The 15,406-nt window shown below is 36.2% G+C and overlaps 1 non-coding gene across 1 annotated transcript; it reads left to right on the top strand.

The window, feature by feature from the left end:
- Window positions 1–237: 237 nt before the first annotated feature.
- LOC121207868 (small nucleolar RNA R71) lies at window positions 238–344 on the top strand. Its single transcript, XR_005902981.1, has one exon. It is a non-coding gene; the product is annotated as a small nucleolar RNA R71 (small nucleolar RNA).
- Window positions 345–15,406: the final 15,062 nt, after the last annotated feature.

Below are 15,406 nucleotides of genomic sequence, written 5' to 3'. Positions count from 1 at the left end.
ATCCAGCTGAGTCTCATTTCTAATAGTGATGGCCTCACACTGCTCGTTCCCTTGGGTTCTCAAATTTTCAATATCACTTGGCAATGCTCCTTGTAAGATTGCTGGCAATCTTTTCCAAAATCTCATATGCTTCATTATAAGATTTATCCATAATGTACCATTGGCAAATGCATCAACTACCATTCTCGTATGTGTATTCAACCCATTATAGAATATTCCATTTGATTCTAGTGCTAAAAGCCATTCATCGGACATTTCCGAATTGAATCTTTAAATCGTTCCCAAGCTTCATATGATGTTTCTTCCTCTAACTGTCGAAAAGACATGATGTCATTTCTAAGCTTGGACTTCATGTCCGATGGATTATACCATAGCAAAAACCTCTGGAAAATATCATTCCAAGATGTCACTGTCCCCGACGGTAAAGCATTCAACGATGCCCTCGCACGATCTTTTAAAGAATATGAAAATAGTTTAGTCGCAGGGTATATTCAGGAACAACCTATTTCCTGAACGAGTCACAAACTTCTAGGAAAAGCCATAAATGCAGTATTGGATATTCAGTGGGTAGTCCACCAAACTGTTCTACTATTTGCAACATCTGAAACAATACTGATGTCCATTCAAACTACTGAGCCTGTATTTGTGGCCTAACTATCCCTAGATTCAAATAATCTAAAATTGGAACAACATGCTCTCGAATGGGTCTATCTCAGTCATCTATCACTTGAAGAATAGGAGGCTTAACATCCTGACCATTTGGATTATCATTGAGACCAATACCATTTAGATTATCATTGAGACTAGGATCATTCCCGTTTCTAGCCATTTTTCTCAGTTCTTTTCGCCTTCTTCGCAAAGTTCTGTCGATCTCTGGGTCAAATGGATACTCTTTGCTAGCAGGAATGCCTCTTCTCATATATTATTGGCAAAATTGTAGAAATTAAATTAAACTAAGCTAAATAAAACTAATGGAATTAAGTCAAATAACAAAACAAAATTTCACCAAATTGTCGGTCCCTAGTAACGACGCCAAAACTTGTCACGTGTGAATATAATATGCAAATCAAGTAATAAAGTGATGAGTGAGTATCGTTCCCACGAGGATCAAATTGGGGCACAAAAGTGGTCAAGTTATTATAATAAAATGTAATGAATGCTATGGTAAAGCTATCGTAAGTATGCAGTGGCAATTAAAGGAATAATGATGTATGCAACATGTGGAATTAATTAAAACTTGGAAATGTTATGACAATGATAATAGAAATGTAATGGCAATTATGAGAATTAGTACAAGAACATCAAGTAAATAAACAAAAAAAAACTAAGGATGTGAAGACAAAGATTCTATAGCAAAAGATAAGGGTTACATGATGTTGAATGGGAAGGTCGAGATTACTAAGAATCTACATTTCTTGTCAGTAATGGCTCAGCAAAATCATACTTAACCTACTGCTCAGAAGAGTTCAAAAGTGGACTACCTCTTTTGAGAGCAAAAACCTCAAGCTACCTTGCCTATGTCTATAGGCCTTTAATGTGGTACCCTTCATTGTTTCCTTATGTATGAACGCTACTCTATGTTTAGAGCCTACTACAAGTATCTGTCGAATACTTGCTCATATCATTCAACCATGGGCTAACTAATTGAATGAGATAATAAAATAATTCAGATTTATACTATAGCCATTAAAGACAGTTAAAGTTTCATCAAAGTAATCCGAACCCTATGAGATTTAGCTCATAGGTTCAACTCAAACATCATTTTCATCAATGTAATTAACAAAGAAATTGATTAAAAATAATAGAAGAATGTTGGGAAGACAGTGTTCACTTGTCCGACCCACACTCCAGCTGTGCAGTGTCCTGAGGAGCCGAGAGGGACTACCTTCATTTTTCCTCTATTTAGTCTCTATTCAGTTGCTACCTTCTATTTCGCCTAAGGATCTTACCATCCGTTCGCTCCCTAGGATTTCCTTCTTTGGCTTTTTAATTTTTTTTTCTTTTTTTTTAGGATAATTCCAACAGCCCAAGATTTATCTTCTCCTCTTTTCTAGGTAGATTTATCTGGTACAAGTAGAGTTGGGCAGAAACTGATATGTGTTGAATGCTGATTGGACACCTTTCTGTTATTGCCATGGCATACGAGTTGGCAATCTGACCACCCTTTTGCCTCGGCAAAACTCCACTAATTTATTTCTTATTCCTCTTCTTGCACCTGCCAATACCATAAAACACAACCTTTCCACAAGCAATGTGACAGCCCAAAATTGACCCTAGTCGGGGAGTGGTTTCGGGACCACAAAACCGAGTCATACTAATAATTAGCCATCATATTTGATGTTTATTATATGTATATATGCATGTGTGAAAATTTCATGTTTGAATTTTGTTAATTGTAAGTGAATTTTATTAAATAGGACTTATGTGAGAAAATTTAGAAATGTGCTAGGCAAATGTGAAGTGGCCTATTAATGCATGTTATGAAAATGATGGGTTTGCATGTCAAATTACCCAAAATTTGAGCTAGTGGCCGGCCACGCTATGGGTGGAAACATGTTGGGAACATGTTGGCTTAGTGAGGTATGTTAAAAAAAATAAAATAGGGAGTATGGGTAATGAAGAAATGAAAACAAAAAATGTGTGGTTGTTTCCCCCCCCCCATGGCCGTGAGCTAAAGAAAAGAAAAAGAAAGGATAATAGAAAAACAAAAGAAAGACAAAATGTTGGTTTCATCTTCTCCCTTAGTAGCCGAACTTTAAAGAAGAAAAGGGATATAGCATTCGGCCATCTTAAACTTAAAACAAGGTTAGTAATTCATGTTAGATTTTGAAATTTTAGCTTATTTTAAGTTAGTTACTAAGTTCCTTACTTTGCCCATGTTAAAAATTTGGATTTGGGTGGTGAATGGAGCATTCGGCCATGGTGGTTAATGAAGAGATTTGATTATTTTCTTTATGTTTTAATGAATAAATGTTGATGAGAGATGTTTGATCTAGTTAAAAATTTAATTTGATAGTATTTATATGTGTAATAGCCGAACTTGGACTTGCTTAGTTACTTGAATAAATGTTTTGTATTTAAATGCTAGAATGTGAGTGTTGCCGTTTAGATGATTTGAAAAGAATAGGGTAGATGTTTGAATGTCTAAAGGTTCGGTATTGTACATGAATTCTAATGGTATGATTTTGTGAATGCCGAATGAGCTATAGGAGGTGTGGATGACTTTTATGCATGTGAGTGTGTGTATGCCATTTAGTTGGTGACATTCGGCATTTCTTAATTAACATTAGAGATGAGTGAATGAAATCGGCATGTGTATTTGTGAAAATGCCGAATGTGAACTTGGATAATATTGAGTAATGTATGTGCTTTAAAATGATGGAACGGAGTGGATGCTTTAAATGTGTTATGAACAATTATAAGTTAAATTAAGGTTTGCTAAATTACCATTGTCATTGCCGAATATACAAGCATACATATGCATGTGTAATTGAAGTATGAATGTTTAGCAAGATGGTTAAACTAATTGATTTATTGATTAAGCACAAGGAGAATCAAGCAAAGGCAAAGAAAAGATCATCGAGTAGCCGAGTTGGAACCGTCTTACCCAACATAAAGTAAGTCATTAAGCATATATTTGGTATTGATTTAAATAGTCATAACGTCTATGTAATTATGTCGAATAAAATGTTAAATATATATATACACGTATGCATGGGGTGATGAAAGTATTGAATGAAAAAGAAAAGAGGTGAGGTGTATTGAAATGTAGATTTCAGCACTAAGTGTGCGGGTATAAACAATTATGATCATGAGATTGGCACTAAGTGTGCGGGTTTAAATTGCATAGCACTAAGTGTGCAAGTTTGATTATGTAAGCACTAAGTGTGCGAGTTTGATTATGTAAGCACTAAGTGTGCGAGTTTGATTATGTAAGCACTAAGTGTGCGAGTTTTATTATATAACACTAAGTGTGCGGACTTACTATATGTTTTTTTTGAAGCACTATTGACACTAAGTGTGCGACCTTATTGAGTTGGTAACGGACAGCGGACGAGTAAGTGTCTTGAGTTCGTGGCTAATAGACGTTATGCTTATATTTGGAATTCTTGCTTGATAAGTTTTGAACCTATGTGATAATTATGCTTGTAGTGACGTACATGAGACTCATCGTGGTTTAGAGGGAATGTTATTTAGTTGCATGAATGTAACGAGAATGAAAGCATCCATGGAAAAATGCCCCAAATATCCTATCAATTAGTATATGGAATGTGAATGCATGACTTGGTATGAGATGGAACCGATAGGCCTGAGGAACTATGGTAGGGTTCGGTGTGGATGGAGTAACTAGCCTCGTTCCATTTTGTTTCCTCTTGTGATAATGTTATTAATGTATGGTAGTGCATTGCTTATGACTTACTGAGTTATATACTCACTCAGTGTTTGCTTGTCGCCTACTTTAGGTTTCTTGGACTCGTCATTTTGCGTGCTTGAGACCGTCATCGAAGCCATCACACCGGCTAGCAACTTTTGGTATCTTCTTTTAGTCGGTCTAGGAGAACATTTTGGCATGTATAGGCTATTATGTTTTGTTGAAATTTGGTATGTAAAATTTTAGCCATGCGAAAATGGCATAAATGTTCGGTTGGATTTGGTTCTATGATGTTTGGACACAAGTCTTGGTAATTCGGTTTTGGTTGAGTATCGGTTGAGGCCTACTCGGTTATTATGCCATATGTCATGGTTGATTATTTTGGTGTTAAAATTCATGATATGGCAATAGTGTAGTAGGGAGATGTTTGATAATGATTAGCCTTTGGCATGGCTAGACATGATTATAAATTGGGGATATGTATGATGAATTACTGGTTAGATCAAGGAGAAATCACGAAATAGGCATAGTTGTTTTAGTAACAGATGCTAGCAGCAGCAGTGACGTGAGATTGAAAAATCACTAAAAACAGTAGGAATGGAATTAATTAATGAATAAATTATGTAATCGAAGCTCGATGAGTCTACTTTCATATAGAAGAAACGAAACGACCATGTGAGCTGTATGTTAGGAGATAAGTAAACTCTTGTGAAGCAGGGCCAGAGCGATTTCTGGATTTCCTGTTCCAACTTTGGAAATTCCTTATAAATTAACCAGAGATAATTAGGAGTCATACCATATATGTATAGATTTCTCTCTGAGTCTAGTTTCTAGAGAAACAAACGGCATCAGTATTGAAGCTCTGTGCAGGGAGATATCCAAGTCGTAATGCGCAAAGGTCAGTGTAGTCGACCCCTGTAACATGGGAGACTTTGACTAATAAACTGTACTAATTGGCCCAACCAAAAATTTTACAAAAAAATATGTAGATGGGAATATGAGTCTAGTTTCAGGGAAAATTTACGGAACTGGATTTCGAGTTTCATAACTCAATATATGAATTTTAAAGCGGCTAGTACGCAGATTGGCAGCTTGTCTGGAAAATTTTTTTTTAAGTGGTTTGAAGTCTGTTAACACCTCGTGTTCGACTCCGACGACGGTCTCGGGTTCGGGGTGTTACAAGCAATTAAAAGTACCTAATATTTAAACACAGCCCATGTACTAATGCAATGCTAAAAATACTAATGGAATGTCCTAAAATTCAACTAGATGAACTTAAGTATAGGCAATTAACTAGGTCTAAAGGCATGAAATGTAACTCTTTTCAAGAGTTATCAACTACCTTTTTGATCAATTAAGAAAATTCTAGCTTTAGAACCAGCCTTTCCAGCTAAATTATCTACATGCAAGGTTCAGACCTAATTTTGAGTGGAGGGCATATTAGTGGATGAGTCTTGAGGTAGGGCGCTACTTTAAATAGTGGGAGAGCCTTCTTCAACGAGAAGTTCAGGTGGTTGGAAGAGAACATATAGCCACAAAGTTACTAGGGTTGAGCTTTTATGGGCTTCCAGGGTAAGAATTCCAACCTAAATTCACTAAGCTTGACACTTCATTTTATCATTCGTTTAGAAACGTTCAGTTTCCTCATAATATCCTTGAGTGGTCTATCTGCTATCCTTGTAGCCACAATAAAAAATAATTTTTCCACCTGAGGATAATTTAGCTCTTCATCTTGAAGAACTTTACTAACTTGGTACGCCAGATGCTGCTGCCCACCAACTTCGTTTACTAGGACAGTTACCATTGTCTCGTCTAAAGCCATTGGATGCATAGAGAGCGTGTCTCCATATGAAAGAGATGCTAAAGCAAAGAAGGGGTATTCAAGTATGCTTCACCTGCTCAAAATATCACTGGCATTTCTCAATCCATTGAAATGAGCCTTTTAGAGATTTGAAAAATGATAAGCATATATTAGCCATCTTTAAGACAAAGCGATTCAGATCAACAATCTGACAAGTCAAATACTAAATTTACTTGGGCTATTGTGGTGGGTTTATCTCTATAATAGCCTTGATTTTCTCTAGGTTGGCCTTAATACCTCTTTTGGAAATCATGAAACCCAAGAACTTGCTAACCTTGACTACCTAAATCATTAATGTATTGTTCCATTGTTCCAAGAACTTGTTAAGGTTCATGATGTACCTTTAGAGACTATTGAATACCTCCCAGAGATCATTAATGTATTGTTCCATTGTTACGATTTTGAAAAGAATATCATCCACGTAGATCTCCATAAACCTTGCAATCTATTTTCAAAACAACTTATTTACCAGCTACTAATAGGTAGCACCTACATTCTCCAAATCTAACGACATCATTTTATTGCCAAAAAACCTATCTTCAGTTATGAAAATCATCTTCTCTTGGTCTTATTTCACCATAAAGATCTAATTATAGCTTGAGAACACAACCATGAAGCTCATGAACTAATGGCCTATGGAGGAATGTACGAGTTGGTCAATAATACGCAATCGAAAGTTGTTCTTGGGGTAAGCCTTATTCAAGTTCATTAAATCCACACACATTCTCCATTTGTTTCTAGACTTGGGGTACCCTTACTCAATTAGACACCTAGTCAGGGTATGCAACCTCTTAGATGAAACATATAGCGATTAGAGAAACAATGCTTGCTTGACCTGATCTTCGGGTTCGAGCTACAAGATGCTACATTTGTAGTTAGAGAAACAATAAAAAATTTTGCAACATTCAAACAATCATACATGTAAATAAGTATCATTCTCATTCAAAATATGAAACACAATCATTTTCGGGTCTCACATGAGCTTACAAAAGCCTTTTGCAAACTCGAGCCTAAACTAAGACCAAATTGTAATTTTTTTTCAAAGTCTTGAGTCGATGTCACGACATCATAGTTTCCACATCGCAACATCGCCAATCAAAGTTATGTTGAGAATTTAAGTTTCACAGTGTCGCAACATCACTCACTATCAACCTAAATCATAAAGTTGGGAACTTGAGGTGTAACACCCCTAACCCGTATCCATTGCGAGAAAAAGGTTACGAGGCATTACCGGATAATATACATCATTCACATACACTTATACATGCATAATCAAAATCCATTCAACTTATTCACTTTTTCCCTTATAAGGCTCTACGAGACCTTAAAATATGCTTAGAAGTGGTTCGGGACTAAACTGATAACATATGCAAAATTTGAGAAACTTATAAAATTTCCAATATTTAAAGGTCACACGCCCGTGTCACAGGCCGTGTGAAAACAGGGCATATATACAGACTTGCACCACACGGCCAAGGACACGCCCGTGTGCCTAGCCATGAGAAATCTGAAGAGGTACTGACTTGGATCACACGGCCGACCACACGCCCATGTGCCAGCCTGTGTGCCACACACGGCTAGTAAACACGCCCGTGTGTCTAGGCCGTGTCAAACTTGTAGGGTATACTGACTTGTAGGCCCGTGAGACACACGCCCGTGTCTTTGCTCGTGTGGACAAAAATAGGCCATTTATAAAGCCAATTTGCCACCTTTATCTAATGCACACAAAGCAACCGAATTGGTATCATTACAATGCATATATAAGCAACCAAAGCATGCTATCTCAAACACATATTATTCCATCTATCCATAACCATTTCAACTACTCAATTTCATATTCAAAACATACCAAATCATTATGCCAAAATCATAAAACTCACATAACTTCTAAATGCATTTTTTATCACCTTTCCATCAACTAAATTATGCCTCTCAAACATATCAATTCATCATCTATAAATCATACCATAATATGCCATTCCTCAAGAATTAGTACATCAATTAATAACTAACCAAATGAGCAACCATTTAGCCATATCAACAATCATGGAAAACATGCCAAAACACAAAGTAAATTATAAATCACATATACTACTTATCAACCACAAAATTTAGGCCAACTTAAATAGCCAAATACATACCAACATTTAAAATAAAAGTAAGCCAAGTCTCATGACTATACCATATCTCAAAACATATCATCAACACAATAGCCTATACATGCTATATATTATGTTTACAAGCATCCAAAAATACCAACAAGTAATCGATAGTGTGATGATGGTTCCCAATGATCCCCGATGTCTAAGCTAGCTTCGATAATCTATAAAACATGGAAATAACACATAAGTAAGCTTTAAAAGCTTATTAAGCCATATACAAGTAAAGTCATCTCATGAATATTTGCATATCAATTCAAATATGCTAAACATAGCTAATCACATTCAAATTCACAAACCTTTCCCATTGAACATATATTCAATGTCTTAATTGAGTTCATCAAATACTTTTCCCTTTCAATACTCGTACGTACCTGAGTCACTTAGCTTATTCACATATTCCTTCTCGACTTGACTTTGACTATTGAATCGTTCGGAATCGTTAAGGATACTCGGCAGTCACATATAGCTCGTACAATGCCATATCCTAGATATGATCTTACATGTTATCATATATCGATGCCACTGTCCCAGACAGGGTCTTAAACAAAATCGATTAACGATGCCAATGTCCCAGACATGGTCTTACATGTAATCACAATACAATGCCAATGTCCTAGACATGGTCTTACATGTAATCACATCTCGGTAACCTAATGTCATGACATTCGTATTCTATACTATTCCTAAGGTTCGTACGAGACTTTCAAATTTCGTAACTTTGTTGATTCTTGCTCGTAATTGCTCATTCAACATTTATAACATTTCAATGACAAGTAAACAGATATAATTCAATTTAAAAACATTTATTGGCATATGAACTTACCTCGTAGTTGGAATAGAGGGACAGGATCGACTATTCGATAACTTTCGATTTCCGCCAATCTAAATTCGATTTCTTTCGTTCTTGATCTATAAACAGTCAAAATTAACTCTTTTTTCATCAACACATTAAATTTAGTCCACAAACACATATTGGGCATTTTTACACTTTATCCCCTAAAGTTCCACATTTATTCAATTTAGTCTCTATTTCATTAAAACACAAATTACACGAAATTTAATAATACCCACGCTTAGCTAAATTCTCTATAGGTCCCTAGCAGCCCATATTTCACATTTATTTCACATTTCAACCCCTCAATTTACACTTTTCACAATTTAATCCGTATTTGACATTTTTGTCAAAAATTATTTGACAAAAATTTAATATCTATCATCAAGCTTTCAAAATTCATCAAAAATCATTCAAAAGCTCAAGCATTCATCAATGGCAACTCACAAATTCATCAAAAATTTCAAAAATTAAAGTACGGGCTAGCTAGAACACGAAGCAATGATCACAAAAATATAAAAATCATTAAAAACGGAACAAAAACAAACCTTCAATTGATCACCAACATGGCCAAAGCCTAAAGCTTCATATTTGCTTTCTACTCTTTTAATTTTGGTGATGATGATGATAATTTAGGCATATTATAAGTTTGTTTTATTTATTATAACCTTATTAACCAAATTACAATTTTAACCTTATTTAAAACATTAACAAAACATTGAATGGTTGGCCATTTATGTCAAATTCCACTAATCATGGTCCAATTACAACATAAGGACCTTTCATTTAATAAGCCATAGCAATTAGACACCTTTATCAAATAGAATACAACTTTTGCATTTTACACGATTAAGTCATTTTTCTCAAATTGAGCTATTAAACAATAAAAGTAGCTCACGAAATTTTCACACATATATAATCAAATGCTGTAAACACCAAAAATAATATTAAAATAATTTTGTGACCTCAAATTTATGGTTTTGAAATCATTGTTCTAATTTAGCTAAAACTGGGCTGTTACACGAGGTTGCAACATTACCCCTGCGTCTGGCAACAATCCAATTTGTTCCATATTCATTTTCTTTAACCAAAACATATCATTACACATATTCACATAACACTTTCACCTATACCAAAACATATAAATTCAAGCTAAAACAAGTCTATAACACTTTAAGAATATGACTCTTTAAATGGAATAACATTTATATTCAAAACCTAAACATATTCTACCATCTATCAACTCAACTTACCATTTCCTTCCATATGCAAATCTTAGCATATATATGACAAGTGCAAGTTTAAAATCATCAGCTAAATAACATCAACCAAAGATAAACCATGCATCATTTGGTACATACACCAAGCTTCACATACAACTCAACATTTACCACAAACTCAAGCATACCATTCTATCAAGAAAATGACCATTTCCATAACACATTATTCCTGTATACATGCCACAACTTTGATAACCAAAATAAACATATTACTATCAATTCAATGATAGTGTGAGCTTTGCGATGATCTGACTCGACGAGTTCCACAAGGTGACAATCTATAAAGGAGGGAAACAACTAAGGTAAGAATGCTTAGTAAGTTCAAAAGAAAAATAATACACCTTAATATTATGCAAGTATAAATGTGACCTTAGTTTGACATTGTTGGGTAGAACATGGCACTCAAAACATCATCAAGGTGAGCAAATAATAATATCCATAATCATTAGAATTTACATGTAGTCTAAGCATAACGATTTTCGTACTTTTGATATACTTTTCACAATGGCACATTGCATCAAGAAATCATAAATTAATACCAAGTAAACATGATTCAATACATTCACCTTATTCATCATTAATTGATAAGATGTATCCATTACAATTAAATCCATTCTATGATATTTCAATTTTGATTACTAAGTACAATTCATTACATTTTCAAGTTTCCAATTCCATTTACAATGTTTCACCCAGATGGAACCCTAGTAAAATAGACTCGGATACACGAGTGAACTGCACCACATCAAGTTGCTCATTTGAGATGAATATATATAGCAGGTTACCCCTCCTGGATAATCCTATTTCATGACACATCAAATTACTCGTTCAAGCTAAACCTAAGTCACATAATACCTAAGAATCGATGACGAATGCTAAATATCAACAAAGTTTAAAATAATCCCTTTATAAGTGTGAACAACCCTATTGGCTTGCAAATCGTATCTTAACCTTTTTACTAAGTTCACACAAGCACTATTTACACGAATAAGCATTACAAATCCCGATAATTGTCCATGTTTCATATTGTACCCTGTATGATTTCATGAATCTATTACAAGCCATGTACATGTTGGAAAAAGAGAGGTTTGGAAAATGTAGCGAAAATAAATTTAGGGAAAATAGAGTTTTAATTTTTTTTTCCACAATAAGACCTTGGTTGTGATATCTAAAGTAATAAACACTTAATCAAAATTGTACCTTTTTGATTCGTCTAGGATGAGCGCTTCGACCGAGTCATCTTCTTCGCTATTTTCAAGCTCATGTCTGCTGAGTGTGGGCTCGCTTTTAATCAGAAAATTTTTCATAAAAATTACTAATGAGGTAATTTCACAATTTCTTTGAACTTTTGGGTCAAGTTGTAAATCAGGAAAATATCTCTAGAAATTTTCTAAAATAATCTCTTCAAATAATTTTCTCTCTACAACTTTCCCTTGAATTCAAGTGTGTAAAATAATGACATAAGGCTCTCTTTATATACGAAGAGTTTAGAGAGTTCAACTATGATTAAACTTAATCACTTTAATATTAAATTTATGACGTTATGGCCGAGTCTGGTGATGTCACATGCAATGGAAGTTGAAAACGAGTTTGTCGAGTTAAAACCGTTCCAGTTAAGTAGCTTTTACTTAATTTGAAAGAACTTGCTCTAGGTGATTTACCTCAAAATTTGTCTATTAAGTGGAAGCTTTTGGTAACCAATTAATTTAGGAAAAACCATTTTTATTTACGAAAACCTTAGTTTGTAGCAAAAACCCGTGTTTTGTTGAGTTCCAATTTAAAGATCCATAAAAACAGTATAAAGTCCCGAATTTAAAACCAAACTGTCCAGGTCTAAAATTTACATCAAACCCCCAAATAAGTGACTAAATCTTGAAAATTTATGGAAAACAGTCTAACGCTCATGTGTGGCCACCGTCGAGTCCTCCGTCGTACCGATCTGTCAAGTCCGGGGATTACCTGTACAGATTAAACATAAAGGGTGAGTTTTCGCAAACTCGGTGTGTAATCCCTACGAAAAGTCATGCATACAGTTATACATCAGAATACAATCATTTACAGTTCGGGCCTGAGCCCATTACAGAATCAATTTGGGCCTTAGCCCATTCAAATACAATTTCAAGATTATATTAGGGCCTTGGCCCATATCAAACACAAAATGCAGATATAGTAAATTAGAATCCTACCCACCAGCCTCTCCACACCATCTCTGTCCAGCCCTACACACCATATGGGGATTAAATCAACCCAACCATCCCCACACACCATGCTGTACTAAAATGTAGCACATAATCAGAGTATTGCAGCTGAGCTGCCAGATAACAGGCTTAAAAGCCTTTCAGATACTTCCTCCAAATATCATCAACCCGTCCCAATGCAATGCAACATACCATAAATGACATGCAAATATGTTAATAATAGAACATACATTCAGTTCAGTACAAATATCATGCTCAGTCAGACAGCATACAATAAAATCACATAATTAGAGGTCTAAGTAAAGCTTACCCACCCTACAGTAGGTCCACAGTCAACTAGGGTGACCCGTGCAACCTTACAGAATATTCAAGAAAAAATGGGCTCACATGCCCGTGTGGCCCACATGGCCCAAATTGGCCTTGGTCGTGTAGATCACACGGTCTGGCCCACAATCCCACACGTCCATGTGGTTCACCTGTGTAGGCCCACACGCCCGTATGGCCCACACGGCCCAAATCGATCTAGCCTGTGTGTCTTACACAGCCTACCTGGTAATCACACGACCGTGTCATCCGCGCACAGCCTGGCTCATCGACCACACGCCCGTGTACCATCACACGGCCTACCACACGAGTGACTACACGCCCGTGTGGCATCGACAGAATACTTTTTTGATTTTTCGCCGAATCCCATTTTTTGCATTCCGGTACATATCTGATATCGTTTCTCTGCGAAACCACTCCCGAGCACTTCAGTACCTAACAATGACAATCCAAAACCCAATTTCAGTTACCTAAATCGATACCAAGTCAAATTGTTACCAACAAACAATCCTAGATCTTACCGGTAGCCCCTACCTTTAACCGACCACCGATGAATTCCCACCCCTTAGCAGTGACTGGAAATCCACAGCCACTTATTGCCCTCCTAAACACGAATTACAACCCCATTAAACAATGATTCTACTTTATACCAAAATTTCCCAAAAACTCACTTACCAACTCGTGTGAGAATCAATCAATGTTTCAGAACGAAAAAGAAGAAATAGGTTTAGCAAAATGAAAGAAAAAAAAAAGAAGATGAAGGGAAGCAAGTAAAAATTCGACATCAAGACGAGAGAAAGAATCGGTAGAGAAAGAAAAGTAGAACTTTTGGAAAGAAGAAAAAAAAGTCAGAAAGATTTCACCATAACTACAAAACCCCAAAAATCCCTTATTTTTCTCCCTGAACTTCCACTAACAACCAACTTCCTAGAATTTTTGTTTGACCGAAACTCCCTCAGTCAAAGAAGCAAAAAAAAATTCCAAGCTCGCATAGGGATTCGAACCCCAGACCTCCAACACACAAACACACATCTTAACCACCAGACCAATAGGCCCATTCTTGTATGTTTTTACAACCAACCCAACAAAAGCCTATTGATCAAGGTCAAAACTTTATTTTAGAAAAATATCAAAACTTTCCCAAGACAAGCTTGAACTTGGGACCTCTCATACACTCCTAGAATAGTTAACCACTGAAGCAGATACACAATTATATCAATTAATTGCAGAAGCAGCAATATAAAATTTGAGGCGTTACAACTCTACCCCCTAAAAGAAAATTTAGTCCTCTAAATTTACCTGATCAGAATAGCTGAGGATACTGCTGACGCATTGCATGCTCAGGCTCCCACGTAGTGTAACACCCTGAATTTGGGCCTAGAAGTTTTGGGCCTTAAGCATGGGAGCGGTTGAAGGTAGCTTATAATATTCTGTTGTGCGTGAAAATTTTGTAGTTGAAGGCTTGTTTTAGTGGTTAAGTGTGCTGAGAAGTGTTGGAGAAGTCCTGGGTTCAAACCTGGACTCTAGCAAAAATTTTGGTTTAAGGTGAATCAAACCCTGGGTGTAGTAGGTAGGCCTTAAGAGTATTGTTGGAGAAATTGTGACACAAAAAGCCTTGTGGCTTAGTGGCAAGTAGCGTGTGGAGCATTTAAGGGGAGGCAGGGGTTCGAATCCCATGGCAAGCAAAGAGCATTTATTTTGCTAACAGGGGGCGGCAAGAGTTGGTGTTGAATTTAAACTCTGATGATAGAGGGATCCCACATCGGGAAGCTAACATAAGAGTGGATGCGAAGCTGGCTTTAAATAGAGAGAACCATGAGGAGAGTAAGGTACCTTTCTTGGTTGATCCCTTTCGCTTTGTGGCATGCTCATTTGGGTTGGGCATTGGCTAAGAGTGCTCGGAGCGTGGATTAACTCCAGTCTCCAATTAGGTGTGTATTTCTTACTACTCTAGCTGTAGGATGGCTACTTTGGGTCGCGATAGGCCGAAAGGGGCCATGTGGGCCTAATGGGCCTACGGGCCCAATTGGATAAGTTGTTTGATTGTGTAGTAAATATTGGCCTAGGCTAGGTGAATCTCATATTTGTGGCTAGATTTGGGCTAAAAGGGCCACATGAGCGTGTGGGCCCATTTGGGCCGAGAATAGGCTTTAGGCCCATTCGTATTGTTATCCCTGTTTAGAATACTTTAGTTTCTCAAATTACCAAAATACCCCTAGTTTATAAAATTACCAAAATACCCCTAGTTTGTAAAATTATCAGAATACCCCTAGTTTATAAAATTACCCTTGATTTGTGAAATTACTAAAATACCCTCGACCTGTAAAATTATTAAAATACCCTCGACTTGTAAAATTACCAAAGTACCCCCGATTTA

The sequence above is a fragment of the Gossypium hirsutum genome, chromosome A01 (genome assembly GCF_007990345.1).
Source record: "Gossypium hirsutum isolate 1008001.06 chromosome A01, Gossypium_hirsutum_v2.1, whole genome shotgun sequence".
Classification (NCBI taxonomy): Eukaryota; Viridiplantae; Streptophyta; class Magnoliopsida; order Malvales; family Malvaceae; genus Gossypium; species Gossypium hirsutum.
Note: the sequence above shows the minus strand (reverse complement) of the source record. Positions and strands in the feature narration are given on the sequence as shown.